Raw genomic sequence first — 12,237 nt, 5'->3', positions numbered from 1 at the left:
TAAACACCATATTATACAATAATTGATTATTTTTTATATATTAAGTTTTTTTATTATGTTCTTATATCAAATACAATAGAATTATTAACTAAATTTTATTACTTAAATTATATAGAATACAACTATAAACCTTAGATAACTAATTATACATTAACTTAAATTAACTAGAACTATTAACTAAATTTAATTACATATTACTTATAACTATTTAAAATAAAATTACTTATATAAGGGTGAATAATATTATTTATTGTTAATTTTTCTAATCATTCATAAATATTATTAGACTAATATTTTTACATAAATATAAATTTTTACAATTTTTTTAATTTATTTTTAAATTTTGCATTATCTTGGCTACTTTTTAGTAGCCACTTTGAGTTCTTATATAATAGAACTTTTATTAAGAAGTCCAATAAAATTTCGCGATGGCTCCCGCACATAGGCTCCTCAAACCAATTTTCGCTTTGTTCATTTTTTTTCATTTCTTCTTTTATGCTATTTATTATAATTTTTTTAATGATATTCTCTGGTTGCTAACTTGGTGCTGGTAAGAAAAGCATATGCTGTCTCTATCAGCTGTTTTGAGCAAAACACAATTTTTTTGTTTTTGTTTATTTTCCAAATTAAAGTTTAATTGCTTAAAATAAAAAAACTTTAAATTCGCAAAACCGAATTTCACCTTTTCAAATCAGGCACCATTTTGATAAATATCTTTTGTTTATGATCAATGGATCAAGTGTTCATAACTTTAAAATTTGAAATTTAACTTTCCGGATTAAAAACAATAAAAACTTTTATTTAAAATAACGCACTAGCTTCTAAAAAACTTTCGTATACTTCTAAAATCCTACGTGACTCATCGAAAATATAGGGTTAGACACTTAGAAAGAGTACGATATCAACGCTGGAGTTCCTCAGGGTAGTGTCCTTTAGCCGCTTCTATAATTAATCTATACAGCTGACATTACACAATACCCAAACAATTTGCTGACAACGTTCGCTGACGACACTGCTATAGTCAGTATCGACCGTGACTGCACTATAGCTGCACAAAGTTTATCCAGGCATCTCGGTTTGATTGAAGAGTGGCTTGCAAAATGGAGAATCAAGGTGAATGAAACTAAATGCGTTCAAGTAATTTTTACTCTGAGGAGAGAAGCATGCCCTGCAGTTAAAATTAATAATATGGTTAAAACTCAATCACATTCTATGAAATATCTGGGAATTCATATAGATAAAAGGCTCACGTGGACAAGTCATATTGAAGCCAAAAGATGTCAATTAAATCTTATATATAAGGAATTGTACAGGCTTCAAAACCGCAACTCTAAACTCAGTCTCGATAAGAAATTGCTAATTTACAAATCAATATTACAGCCAATTTGGATCTATGGTAAAAAACTATAGTGTTCAGCGTGTAAGGATGGAAATTTTACACAAATTTCCAACCTACATATTATGACTTTATTGTTACTGGTGAATCATCTGTAAGAAATAAAGTGCATTAAAATTAACATTTATTTATTATATAAATACTTACCTGGAATCACTCCCCAGCACACTCGTCTACAGCATACTTTAATAGTTGGATTTTTCTATAAATGAATTTATTAAATATAATTATCATTTAGAAAATTGGAAAACAATTATAAATACCTTTGCACTACCACTTTACGCACATCACTTGGAGTTATTTAAACTAAAAGGGGAACTTCGTTTATATAAATAATTTTATTAAATTAATTATTATTACTCCGATATTACTTATTAATTAATTTTACTTATTTGAATAAATTATATTCAATTTAAAAAAAATAACGCGCACATGTACAAAGTAAAAATGTAAACAAACATTAGTAAACGTCAAAACGTCAGAATGCAATTCGCTGCAAAAAGATGCACAAGGAAGCTTTTGTGTAAAAGTGTTAAAGTGCATTAAGTTCAACTAAGATCAACTCAAAGCTTTGTTACTTTACACAAAAAGTTCAAGAGGATGCGTATAAAAGACGGCGCAATTTTCTAAGAATTTGGTGTGTCTAGTATGATCACTCGGTGGCATTGTATGTCAACATATAAAAATAAATAAATATAAAAAAAATTGTCTGACACAGTGGCGGTTTTAAGCCTAGTGTATAATCTATTTAAAATATATATATAATTGTTTAGTGCATGGGCGGTTTTAAGTCCAGGCGCGGAGACACTTTATATATATATTCAATATAACAAGACATATATACATTCACTAAACCCGTTTCGTCCAGTAGGTACTCATCGAGCAGAATAATCACCGAAATTATACTAAGGTACAACCACGAAACCGGATCAGCCACCACTGTCAACTCTACAGGGACAGCTTCCAAATACAGCTGGTCACAAGGAAACATCTCGAGTCATATCTAATTAAATTAAACCAATCTCTTTGAAATACGACTAAGGAAATACATTCAGAATTTGCATGCGTTTTAAATCTCAAGTTATTGAAATACGATTGAAGAAATAATAATCTATATAAAGCTATCCTATATAAATCATTGAAAATTTTACAAATTGTTAATCGCAAAGTTTATCTAGTTACGTTTAATCAAATTCTTTTATTTATTACATATTATTTTAATGAACTATTAATATTTTAAATAAATCTACATTGAAAATTTAACCGCCGTACTTTTATTTTGAGAAGTCCTGTCTCCGCGAATATAAATTTATTGTAGCGACCCCCTGGAAAAGACTGAGGATACCCCAGCATAAATTATAACGAAACGGAAAAATCCGTGTCGTTACAATTGGCGCTTGAGCAGGGACAGACAGACTTCTCAAAATTAAATGAAAGTAATATCCACGTTACCATGGCGCAAGCTAACATGATCAAAAGATAAAATCTAAATACTTTCATCCGTAGTCCAATTCAAGCCGGTTCAACAGAGAAACATACAAGACGTTCGCATAAGCAGCACATCATGTACTTATCGTATGCACAAACCGTGGAGCGGATACGAAAATGGTCTGTAAAGTACAATGGAGGAGTAGATCCAATAGATTTTGTGGAAAGCATAGAAGAGTTAGCAGAACTTGACGACGTCAACGTGAATCTAGTTCCCAGGATGATGCCTGTACTGCTTGAAGACAAAGCACTGATGTGGTACCGGAACAACAATAAACAGTGGAACCTCTGGTCAAGCTTCAAGACAGACTTTCTAAAATTTTTTCTTTCATCTAGATATTTCAAAAGATTAGAAGACGAGGTGCGAACACGATTGCAAAAGAAGCAAGAAAGTTTTAAAGATTATTTACTATAAATTAAATATCTTATGCGACACACAGACATGAACCAAGATTCGCAATTGGAGCGAATATACCAAAATATGCGCACAGAGTACCAAATGTACATCAAACGTCTAGACTTTTCGAGCCTAACAGAATTAGCAACACTAGCAGATGACTTCGAAGAACTTCGCGCAGAACAGGATAAAGTGAGTCGAGGCAGTGTTCGACAGGAAGTGATAGTTGGTCGCATAGAAGTTGAATATCCACAAATGATGGTATTGGAAAATACAGTGAGACGCATACCTACTACGCCGACACAGGACAAACTTATTCCCAGTTCAAATTCCGAGTCTCCTATCCTCAACCAGCAGAGAAGTAATCAGCAACGCAACCAGCCGACAGCTAAGCAAGTAACAGCACGAATCATACAAGATCAAGATATATTTCAAGATCAAATGTACCAAGTATCAACTCAGCAGAATATCCAACATGTCATGCCAGTTAGAGGAAATCTAAAACCATTCAATCGAAACCAAGTCACAGAAGTTCAACAAATGCTGCAAATCCAACCATGCGAACCAAAGCAAAAATCACAAAATATTAGGTCCATCAGAGGAAATTCACAGATGCAAGAAACACAACGACAAGTAAACCCAAAACTTACAAAGAAGAATCCCGAAGTATTTAAGCCAGCACGAGTTACACCAGATCAGGAAATATTTCAAAGTCAAACGAAGCAAGTATCAGCATACCAAACACCGCAACGTGTCACGTCGTTCAAAGAAAACTTAAAATCGGTTAATCAGGACCAAGCCACAGAATTTAAACGTGTGCTCCAAATCCAAGCGTGCAAACTACAGCAAGATTCAAGACCCAACAAGCAAAATCCCAAAGTATCTATACAACAGCGACTCACGCCAAACCGTGAAATAGTATCAGTTGAAATACAAGAACTACAAAACCAGTTAAAACCAAGATTTATCAAAGAAAATCTCGAAGTATTTAAACAACAGCAAATCACCCCAAATCATCAAATATTACAAGTTCAAACACAGAAAGTACAACGACAAAAAGAACCAAGCGTAATCAAAGCGCAAAAACAAAAGATTCAACGGCACAAAGATCCAAGTCCTAGCAAGGGAAATGAACAGGTAGTTAATCAACCAAAAAGAATCAATCCAACGAGGAATCACCATATAGCACAAGTTAAAATTCAAGATACACAAGGATACGTAGAACAACATCAAGTTCAAGATATTGAAACACAACAAGGTCAACAAAAGGTTACAGTAATCGAAGATCATACCAGACGAGTTCGATTGACTCAAGGAACCCCAAGTCCGACACAATTATTGCAACAAGTTTCAATTAACCACGATAGTCAACGAAAGCAACAGCCAGAAGAAGAAAAAAATGATTCCACACGTCCGAAAGATAAGCTAGACAATCCTCTGATTCAAGTACAAGAACTAAATCTAGGAATTCGGAAACTATCCAGCCCCCAAAACCTACAGAAGCGGATTAGGTATACTCCAGCAGAAGGATTATAATCTTGTTAGTACACACCAAGACAAATTCTTCAAAGTATTCAAGAGCCCAATGAAACGGCACAGGAATCATGCAGACAGGTAGTGCCTCGTGGCAACTTCATTTTCTTCGAAGAAGGAGGGAAATGTAAGGATGGAAATTTTGCACAAATTAATTAATTTTACTTATTTGATAATTTTATATTCAATTTAAAAAAAAAAAACGCGCACATGTAAAAAGAAAAATGTAAACAAACATTAGCAAACGTCAAAACGTCAGAATGCAATTCGCTGCAAAAAGATGCACAAGGAAGCTTTTGTGCAAAAGTGTTAAAGTGCATTAAGTTCAACTAAGATCAACTCAAAGCTTTGTTACTTTACACAAAAAGTTCAAGAGGATGCGTATAAAAGACAGCGCAATTTTCTAAGAATTTAGTGTGTCTAGTATGATCACTCGGTGGCATTGTATGTCAACATATAAAAATAAATAAATATAAAAAAAATTGTCTGACACAGTGGCGGTTTTAAGCCTAGTGTATAATCTATTTAAAATATATATATAATTGGAGACACTTTATATATATATTCAATATAACAAGACATATATACATTCACAAACCCCGTTTCGTCCAGTAGGTACTCATCGAGCAGAATAATCACCGAAATTATACTAAGGTACAACCACGAAACCGGATCAGCCACCACTGTGAACTCTACAGGGACAGCTTCCAAATACAGCTGGTCACAAGGAAACATCTCGAGTCATATCTAATTAAATTAAACCAATCTCTTTGAAATACGACTAAGGAAATACATTCAGAATTTGCATGCGTTTAAAATCTCAAGTTATTGAAATACGATTGAAGAAATAATAATCTATATAAAGCTATCCTATATAAATCATTGAAAATTTTACAAATTGTTAATCGCAAAGTTTATCTAGTTACGTTTAATCAAATTCTTTTATTTATTACATATTATTTTAATGAACTATTAATATTTTAAATAAATCTACATTGAAAATTTAACCGCCGTATTTTTATTTTGAGAAGTCCTGTCTCCGCGAATATAAATTTATTGTAGCGACCCCCTGGAAAAGACTGAGGATACCCCAGCATAAATTATAACGAAACGGAAAAATCCGTGTCGTTACAAGCGTGTAACACAAATATAGAAAAAATCCAGAGAGTGCAAAATAAAATTCTCCGACAAGCTACGTGCGCCCCTTGGTATGTCAAAAACAAAAATTACACAAAGATCTAAATTTACCAACTGTTGAAGAAGTTATTCGCTAATATACACCTAAATTTCGAGAGAGACTCAAGCCGCATCCAAATCCTCATGTTCGACACTTATCTTCTGCAACTGCACTACATCGCCTTAAAAGAAAATAATTGATAAATATGAATACCCTATCTCAATAGCATACATATTAGCTTTTTAAGATTTGCAAATTTGTTATTAATTACTATTTAGAGAGATTCAATATATAAACCAATGAAAGAAAAAAAAATGAAGGTTAAATATATCTTCAAACCTTACATTATAAACTGAAACAGATTTTTAACTTCGATTAAGTACTTTTTGGAAAGTAGAAGTTCTAAAAGTTTTTAAGGAAATGCAACCACCAAACATTTGTTTACCTTTTATTTGGAAAATTGTCAAAAACAGCTTTCTCAAACTGTGAAAATGCCATAAAAAGTTTTTATTTAGGGTATGTTCAATATATTCATTTGCATTTGAAACATATTTGGAGCTCATTCTAACGTCGTTGGAACGCATTTATACAGAATGAGATCCAATGGATCTCATTTGCGCTTGAGATTTTGTATGCAAAAATGAGTCATTTGTTTCTCATTTTCGATTGATGACCAAAATGAGGCTTTTGAGGCCAGTAGGGGTATTCACTCTCTCTTGCAAACTCATTGCAAGGTGCACGAAATGCACAAATTGTACGAGAATGCAAATAACAACAACAAAATACACGCACAAAATTTCGTGCAATTGCGTGCAATCTTCCAATACTAAAACCTATAGGGGTATTCACTCTCTCTTGTAAACTCATTGCAAGGAGCACGAAATGCAAGAATGCTATATAAAAACTGCAAGACTGCGAGAACACCTCTGTTGCAGAATTGCATCATCAAAATGAGTCAGCTGTTTTTATAAAAGTATAACAATGCCGCGAACAATTGAAATACAAAAATGTATAGATTTTTTTATTGAAACTAGTGCTTTTAATATTCTAATTGAAGGTATTAACATGTTGTTAATGTAGTTTTCACTACTTTATAGTTTCTATTTGTTACTTACTTACTTAGTTGGCCATTACAGACGTGTGTCGTCCTTGGCCGCGTCGAGTAGCCTCCGCCAGTCAGCCCGATTAGTTGCTTTCTGACGCCAGTTGGTAGTACCGAGCGCCCCCAAATCGTTGGTCACCTGGTCCTTCCACCCAAGATGCGGACGTCCTCTACCGCGTTTTCCACCTGCGGGTACCGAATCAAATACCTTTCTAGTCGGAGCACTTTCTTCCATTCGCACGACATGACCAAGCCAGCGTAGCCGCTGAATTTTTATGCGCTTAACTATGTTAATATCGCGGTATAGCTCATACAGCTCATCGTTCCATTTTAATCGATACTCGTCGCCAACGCGTAAGGAACCATAGATCTTCCGAAGAATTTTTCTCTCGAATGCTCCTAACGCCTTCTCATCACTGTTGGTAATTGTCCAAGCTTCTGCACCATACAGCAGGACAGGCATGATAAGGGATTTGTAGAGCCTGATTTTTGTTTGTCGAGAGAGGGCTTTATTTCTCAATTGCTTACTTAGCCCGAAGTAATATTTGTTGGCAAGAGTAATTCTTCGTTGAATCTCTAGCCTGACGTCATTTTTGGTGTTTAAGCTGGTTCCTAAATAAACGAAGTCTTTCACAACTTCGAACTTATAATTGTCAACAGTGACGTAGGTCCCAAGACGCTCAGGAGATTTGTTTGTTGACAGAAAGTACTTTATTTTGTCCTAATTTACCACAAGACCCATTTGCTTTGCTTGTTTTTCTAAGTTGGAAAATGCCGCACTGACGACGCGGGTGTTCAGACCAATGATATCAATATCGTCGGCATACGCAAGCAGCATTACACTTTTGTAGAATATTGTGCCAGTACGGTTTAAATCTGCTGCTCGAATTATCGTTTCCAACATTAGGTTAAAGTAGTCACACGACAAGGAGTCACCCTGTCTGAAACCTCGTTTGGTATCAAACGGCTCGGAGAGGTTCTTTCCAATTCTAACGGAGCTGGTGGTGTTGCTCAACGTCATTTTACATAGCCGTATAAGTTTTGCTGGGATACCAAATTCAGACATAGCGGCATAGAGTGTGCTTCTAGTCGTAGTGTCAAAAGCAGCTTTGAAGTCGACAAATAGATGGTGTGTGTCGATTTGTTTTTCTTGAGTCTTCTCCAGGATTTGACGCACTGTGAATATCTGGTCTAAAGTGGATTTGCCAGGTCTGAAGCCACACTGATAAGGTCCAATCAGTTGGTTGACGATTGGCTTCAATCTTTCACATAGTGCGTTTGACAGAACCTTATATGCGATATTTAAAAGACTGATCCCGCGGTAGTTGGCGCAGTTTGCAGGATCACCTTTTTTGTGGATTGGGCAAAGCACACTTAAATTCCAATCGTTGGGCATGCATTCATCCGACCAAATGTTGCGAATTAGCTGTACCATGCATTTAGATAGCTCTTCGCCACCAGCGTTAAACAGCTCAGCCGGTAAACCATCGGCGCCTGCAGCTTTGTTGCTTTTGAGCCGCGTTATAGCTGTTTTAACTTCATTATGATCGGGAGGCGGGACGACTATTTCATCGTCAACGATTGAAAATTCGGGATCATCTTCGCTTTCAGTCACATTGCTACTACCGCCATTTAGTAGTTTCGAGAAGTGATCCCTCCAAATATTAAGCATGCTTTGGACATCTATCACCAGATTACCGTTTTCACCTTTGCAGGAATTAGCTCCGGGTTTATAACCATTTGTCAGACTTTTAATTTTTTGATAGAATTTTCGAGCCATATTCCTGTCGCCCAGCTTCTCAAGCTCTTCGTACTCATGTCTTTCTGTTTCCTTCTTTTTTCGCCTGAAAAGACGTTTCTCTTCCCTTCTCTTTTGCCGATATCGCTCTTTAACAGCGCGCGTCGCAACTGACCGCAGGGTGGCTTGATATGCTGCGTCTTTCTCTGCGGTAGCATTGCGACACTCTTGGTCGTACCAGCTGTTTCTTTGTATACGGTGATAGCCGATCACCTCTTCTGCAGCGGTACGCATAGAGTTAGAGATGTGGTTCCATTGCGCGCACATATAGGCTTCTTCAGATGAATTTTCCAGATATTGGGAGAGTCGAGTAGCGAAGTCATTAGCTGTCTGTTGTGATTGCAGCTTTTCGACGTCTAGCTTTCGCTGTGCTTGTTCACGCACCTTTTTCATCGCACATAAACGTGTGCGGATCTTGGCTGCAACAAGGTAATGATCCGAGTCGATGTTGGCTCCTCGGATAGTACGTACATCCAAGACACTGGAAGCATGCCTTCCGTCTATCACAACGTGATCAATTTGAGATCTTGTGTTTTGATCAGGTGACAGCCATGTTGCCTTATGTATGTTGAGATGCTGGAATCTGGTACTACTAACCACCATGTTTCTATTTGTTAGATGATGCAAATTACTGAGAAGTGATGGAGCAATTAAATGAAGACCTTTTGTTTACTTTAGTAAACTATCACGGAAATCACCAACCCATACCAAAATCTATTCAATGGAGATCTACCATTCTTCAAGAATTTGATGAAGGCCGTTTTCGTCAGATGCTTAGAGTAAATTGGAACAAATTTTCCTTAATACTCTCACTAATAAACGCTAGCGCGGAGTTCACTAATTCCCATTCAATTCAACAATTCCCGCTCGATCTTCAACTTGCTATTGTTTTACATCGTTTGGGTTTATCAGGCGAAAATGCGGCTAATCGCAAAGTCGCTACATTATTTGGTGTTGGAAATGGGGAAACAATTTATAAGATAACCCGAAGAGTCTTTCGCTCCATATTGGAACTGCAAACCAAGTTTATAATGTGGCCAGATGTAGCTGAACGACAAAATAAAGTTGAGAAAACCTATTATGAGCTTCCACATTGCATTGGATATTGACAGTACTGAAATAAAACTTGCCGAAGCACCAGTGGTTAACCATACATCCTATTTTTCAAAAAATAGGGTGTATTCAATAAAAGCACAAGTCATATTGGACTATCAGCTGAAGATTCGACATGTAGCAGTTGGTCACTTTGGAAGTGCACATGATACTCGCATGTTTCGTATAAGCACTCTCTGCATCCAAGAAAATTCTTTATTTTCCTCAGAATAATGGTTAGCAGGCGATTCTGTTTATCCATTACTTAAAACTCTTATAACTCCGTTTCGGTCAAACTCCCAACAGCTTGACTACTCCAAACGTAAAACTTTTAACTTACGCCATAGCAGATTTCGTTTAAGGATTGAACATTGTTTTGAACTTCTGAAGGAACGCTTCGGTAGTCTTAAGGAGTTAAGAATCCGTATTCAGAATGATACGAGTCATAATTTTTGTTCAAATTGGTTCCCTCTTTGTTGCATATTGCACAACATTTGATACGGAACACGTGGATTACGTACATGACAACGACGAAGAATCTGATGAGCTTATGCAGAATGAAGCTACTCAGAGAACCAATGAAGGAGCTTCGAAGCGCTTCAATAATTACGAATAATCAATAATTTACGAATACAAATATATAAAACATACATATATGTATATATATTTAATATATAATTAAAAAGTCAATTGCGACATTACCTTTTTCCAGTAGGTTTATTTCAAGACAAGAATAACATAATGTATAAAAACGTATATACATATTAATATATGTAATAATAATATAATATAAAAATAATTAGTGTAATAAAAATATAACTAATTCTTAATTTATTATTGTTATTTGTTATATTTTTTATCGAGGGGGGTAGTGGGGCTTTGCACAGCAGAACGCACGACTTTCGGTGCAGAGCTGGATGATGTGTTGTCTGCAGACGATTCAATAAAATAAACTTCGTCGCCTAGCGCAGAACTAGCTGGTGACTGTAACAATGTGTCCGTACATATCACAAGCGGCTGAAAATTAGACATGCGTCCAAACACTTCATTCAATAGTTCAAAATGTGGACAAATTTTCGTTAGTTTCGCTGAAATCGATAAATAGATAAACTAATTCACAAATGTATATGTATATAGGACGTGTTCGAGTTAGGCTAAGTTGATGCTAAACCAAATGGGACTTTTCTTGGGATTTTTTACACTGCACACATTTAGCCACTTAGCCCCAAAAAAGTGAGTTACATTTTGACAGTTTATATCAGCTGTGAATATGTTTTGATTTCAGAATTTTGTTTACATATTTTGCAATAGCGAAGCAAATTGATGAATCATTTTTATTTATTCAATTTTTCGAATTAATTTAATTAATTATTTGTCTTGACATATTGATAAAGAGATTCCTAGAAGAATATCCAAAGGTAATTATGAAATAATTTCAGAAAATAACATAAATTATCAGTTTGATTATTTAGCGCGAGTTTTTTGGGCCAAAATGGATATTCTTCCGAAATATTTAGAACTGTTGTAAAAAATATCCTTTTCGATCATAAAAAGTGAAATTCTCTCACCAAATGAAGAAACTTGTTTAGATAGTCTCAAAATTCATTTGTGTAAAATAAACTTCACCCGCTGCATTAATTTGCATAGAAAAACTAACCTTATATCAGGAACTTCTGGTGCAGAAAGGCGTTTGTATAGAAGCTGGTATGTACGCATTGCATGGGAGTGGTGTGCATGTTACTCAAGAAGATTTTGAAATGACTATCGCTAAAGTTATGCAGATGAATTCAGAGGATTCATGTCTATGGTATTAAGAAGTTATGAAAGTAAAGACTTTTATATATTTATACACCGAATATTATAAAATGATTATTGATTTGTAATTGAATTATTTCTTGGGTCTTCACAATTAAAAGTTAAAAACTAAATATAACATTTACGTTTTTTGTATTTGCTAATTTCACAGGTCAACAAAAAAAAATTTTTTTTTTATCCTAGATATGTTATTGAGTGATCCTAGAGGTATTTTGCGTGCTGATTCCAAATCTGGACTTAGATTTTTTCTATCACGTCTAGTTTTCTTTAGACAACCAGATTAACGGGTGATTCAAGGGGTTTCAGCAAATAAATCGTGCATTTAAAAAATGGTACTTACTTATGTTTTTCTCGCATATTGAGCATCTGGTAAGTCCCTTTTTAGTGTCCAGCAGTAATCTGCTAACATGTTAGTGAAATTTCCTTTGTGGCGTTTTTC

The sequence above is a fragment of the Teleopsis dalmanni genome, chromosome 1, assembly GCF_002237135.1.
Source record: "Teleopsis dalmanni isolate 2A chromosome 1, ASM223713v2, whole genome shotgun sequence".
Classification (NCBI taxonomy): Eukaryota; Metazoa; Arthropoda; class Insecta; order Diptera; family Diopsidae; genus Teleopsis; species Teleopsis dalmanni.
This window is presented reverse-complemented; position numbering follows the sequence as displayed.